The following is a 4,959-nucleotide window of genomic DNA, read 5'->3' on the forward strand; positions in this document are numbered from 1 at the left end:
CATATGAATCATGGTTTAACTTTGATTGTATCTTTCTTTTCCTTTGTTCAGACTAGTTTTAGGGAATTTGGGGAGGTGGGCTGGGCACGTACACTTAGGAAACATAACATTTTCACAAAAACTGGCCGGGGTCCTTGGCTAAGAGGAGACTCTGCCTTGGGCCCGCTGGCGTAATAAACTGCACTCCACTATCTGCATTGTCCTTCTGAGTGAGTGTGTTTCCTGGATCGAGTGGCTAAAGTACTTTCTCTTTTGTTTAACTTCCAACATGAGTCATCACTCATCCAATGTCCATTAGCTCTATCTCCTAGTTTTCCAGGTTGGGCAAAAAGAGGGAGGAAGGGCTCTTTTTACCTAATCTCAGGGTGTAATAGAAAGAAACCAACCCACATGTTTATATTGTAGAAAGCTATCCTCTCTCCAGTGTCCCTTCTGTATGTTGTTATTGCGACCCTACGGACTGTAGCCCACCAGGCTTCTCTATCCATGGGATTCTCTGGGCAATAACTGGAGTGGGTTGCCATGCCCTCCTTTGGGGGATCTTCCAAACCCCAAAATCAAACTCATGTCTCTTATGTCTTCTGCATTGGCAAGCAGGTTCTTTACCACTAGCACCACCCATGAAGCCCCATTAATAAAAGAGTGTCTATTTAATTTCCCATGTTAAATATTTTATAAAATGTAAGTCTATATTTAAGATATATACCCTTTGAGCTGCAAAGGTGGCTTTGGACTGTGGCAAATTCACGAAGTTAGCTGCTCAGTGAAGGAAGTTTCTTGGGAGACAGCCCAGGTACTTTTCCTGATGACATCACTCAATTTGACATGCGTTGGGTGCTTTTATTATTATTTTTAGATTTTTACCTATAGAAAATGATAATGTACGTATTAGGATGTGTTACTGAACAGGACTGCTACACTATGAAGTAATTGAGAGAAGTCAGATAATAAGATGTTTAGTTGCATAAGGGATGAATCAGAGAATGCCTGGGAGCCATGAAATTTTGATAAAATACCCAGGTGAGAAGGAGTCTATATGTGAGGGGAATTATCACAGCATGAAGAAACCAGTTGTCCTGGATACAGGGTACATAAAATTAAAATGTAGAAAATGAGGTGGGACAGTTTCAAAGACAATTTCAGCTACTTCAAAATGGTGCCCAGAAATATCCTTATTCTAAGTAATAAGTATGAGTTATTTTTCTGTGTTTTTCATTCTTTCTTCCTCCTTTTATTTCATTTACCCTTCACCATGTCTTTCCAGTAGTAAATATTCTATATTTTGCTTTAAATACTGGACTTTTGAAGGTGCATGTGAGAGTTATAGCACTATATTACAAAATAAAATCTCTCTTTGGAATTTCAGAAACACTTCAGCTCAATCCTGTTTGTCTAAAACAGAACATATTCTCTTATGAGATTACCCACCTCTACCAATGAACTTTTGGCTTTTCCTTTATGATATTTGTCAGTGGATTACTTTCCATCCAGCAGTCCAAGGTAGAAAACTGAGGTTCATCCTTTTTTCTTTCCCTCAATCTTCAGTCAGTATTTCTCAAGATTTGTTGATGTTCCTTCCTAATTAACCCTTGCAGATCCCTCTCATTTGCAGTCTTACTAATTTGTACCTTGGGACAAGCTTTCACCATGCCTTGTCTGGAATATTTAAATCAGAAGTGAACTGAATACATCAGCTCAAGGAGATTCATTTTAGTGCCAGATGCAGAGAATACCCAAGATGCAAAGAATGAATATATATCAATATATAATAGACCTGTGGTTTTCTTTATTCCTTTAACAGATGCATTTGCATGCCTACTTTGAATAGACATGGTACTGAGCAATGGGGATTCAACAGTGACCAAAAGACAATTTCTTGTCCTCAGGGAGTTGAAATCCTATTTGAGAGAGACCCATGAGAGACAGATAAAATGATTACACATTGTGATAAGGGCTCATTAGGAAACAATCCAATGTAACTATTGAAGTGGGGTGAGGAGAAAAGGTAGAGACAAGAGTATAGTCTTCAAAAGCAATTTTGTGAAGTAATTTGAATTAAGCATTCTCCTTGACTGTAAGTGTCTCTGGACTCCTCAGTTCTTATACATCATTGCCCACTACATTTTAAGGGAGTTCAATAAATTCATACTGTCTTCTGCATATCCAGCAACATGTACATCCTGGCACCATCACACCACTGAAGTAGATACCCTTCCACCACCACAGTCTACATATCATGTACTTCAGTTTCATTCTGCTTTGTTTAAAAATAAATCTAGATTAACTTAGCATATAAAGAATATTCATGCAAGCATCCCAATGTTTCATAATTATATTCCAAACTCCATGGTCAAATAAGCCCTTAGGTACATGTGAGAATGAAAAATTAATTGCTTCAAGGAACAGTGCTTATATCTGTCCTCAAATAATTTTCTATTGACTAACCTTTGATCCAGTGTCACAGAATTGCATGTTTGGGCACTAGCTTTTTCAATTAATAAACAAGATCTTAAAAGTTAAACTCATGGGTTTAGAATAAGTCCTTTAAAGAATTATTTTGGAAAAAAGCAGAGATAAGTTTTAATCATCTGTTGTCCACAGAAGGAGAAAAAAATCTAATGTCAACTTAAAAAATAGTCACAACCTCAAAGTTTTGAGCTGTGCTTTATTCAGTGGGAAATTTTAGGACTTCAAGCCCAGGACATAGCATCCCAAGTAATCTCATCTCCCAGAGAGAACTGCTCTGAGGAGGTGAGGAGAGGAGCCAGGTTTTATAGAAGTTTTGAAACAAAGGGCAGGTAGTCTGAACATCTGAAATAGTCTGAAATATTATTGTTAATTAAAGAAAACCAGATATCCCAAGTTAAAGGATTTAGTGCTTTGCTATATATGGGAAGACGCAAGAGTTGGTATGCATCTCAGCTATCCTGGGTCAGTATCCTGTGTTTTTCACATCCTGAGTGCACTTGGACTCACCGTTGGGAGTGGCTGCAGCCTGATGCATGCCAGGTCACATGTATTCTTCTCCTTCCTGAGTACTCTTAGGGCTCAGGAATTCACATTTGGAGGGCCGCTAATGACTGTGACATCCTTGTTTACTGATATGGCAGAAAATACTCCATTTGTAAGTAATGTTATCAATTAGAGGTTAATAGCCTATTGTAAACTTTTAACTATCATCCACTGCCCAAGTTCAATGTAGATTTGCATTTAAAGGAAAGGTTTTGGAGATTCAATCATATAAAAGATCAAATGTTTTACCAAAATATAATGTACAGGAGGTTTAAAAAAAAAAACAACACTCTAAGTACTTTTATTGTAACCGTTCCTTAATGTTAAAGGAAAAGGTAATATTTGACCAAGGAAGTTAAAGGGGCAAACTCATGTTAGACTTCCTTGCTGATAGAAGTTAACACCACTCCCTTTAATGTCTAAGTAGCTCTTTAACACTCGGAGGTTTAAGTGCTGGATTTAGAAAAAGAAAGGAAAGAACTTTAAAAGGTGTTAACTTCATCTTGTGCCATGAAAGAGGAGATGTTTAATTAAACCACTGGTAGTTCTTGGGTGGTTTTCAGCTTAGTTTTATACTTTTGAGATGAAAGAGTACATGCAAAATTATGTACAAAGTACCTTTTAGAAACTTTGGAAAGGTCAAGGAGAAAATAACTGGATTTCAAAAGCTGAACTTTTCAAGGTTTTTCTCTGATTTTTCTAAAACAAGATAGCCTCCTCCTCCTCTTAATAGTTCTTCAAGGCCCTTTTAGTAGCCAAAAATCTTTGTTCTTTTTTTTTTTTTAAGCAGCTTTGTAACAGAAGAACTAAAAATTAATTATGGCTATGGAACTTTTACACAGAAGAGTTTAAAAAGCACAGACGTAAAGAAGGGAAAAGATGAGGGCCCATTTATCTTATATTGACAGGACTAGCTTCAAACGATGACCTTGAATCATAATCATCCTAATGAGCTCAAAATATTTCACTTTAACAAGTGAAACTATAATCAAATCAGTTTCTGAAAGCTCTACTAATGAGCATTTCCTTTGATGAAAACATGGTTAACTGTCTTAGTCTGCAGGAGGTGCACTACAGTAAGGGGCCAGCTCCTGACAACTCATTAGCTGACCTGGGGAGAGAGTAATTTGAATGCTTTTGATAAAAATTTCAAGGCTTTTTTTAACTTAAATTACAATTTATGCACTTTTATAAATAGTATAATTTTTCTAAGTTGGAGGAAACTAGCAAGAAGACTTCAAAGCTGTGGAACGAAGTTTGTTTACCACATTTGGTCTGTTGTAGCCCCAGAACCAGGAAGGGGAAATATGTTTAATCAGTGACTGGTAACTTGGGGTCAATCCTTATATTGTATTTTTACAGGTTGTACTATTATAGGTTGGTATGATGTTAAACATACTTGATGGAGCTGCATTTTGTAACATTTAGGACTGAAGATTGCAAGTCATTACTACTTACTTTGAGTTTGATGAATATCTTCTGAAACTTCTTTCTCTAGCAAAACAAATCACTCAATTTACTTTAAGCAGCAACATAAACTGAAATGAGATCAGAATGTAGAAATGTGGTTTACTTTTATTTTCACTACTTGTCAAGAATCCCATTCCCCAATTAGAATTATTCATCATTTTAAGGGCTGCTCTACTCTATTCAGCATCTAGAAATGATCTCTCTCTCTCTCTGTGTCTCTCCCTGGAGAGCCGACTTGCTATCAAAGCAGAATATAAAACACAAGAACAGTTCAGCTTCTTTAAATATAACTGGAAGATCTTCACTGCAGATCTTCATTGCATCAGAGGTCCAACTAACTCCTTGTCCCCTCCCTCCCTCCAAGCTTCCTTTTGTTATTGAGGGGTGTTCTATTTTCTTTCTATTTGTCATCTTTTCTCCCTGTGTTCTGCAAGGCAAACCACTGAGATGGTTTGTGTCACAAGCACATGAGACTCT

This window comes from Bos javanicus, chromosome 23 (assembly GCF_032452875.1).
Source record: "Bos javanicus breed banteng chromosome 23, ARS-OSU_banteng_1.0, whole genome shotgun sequence".
Classification (NCBI taxonomy): Eukaryota; Metazoa; Chordata; class Mammalia; order Artiodactyla; family Bovidae; genus Bos; species Bos javanicus.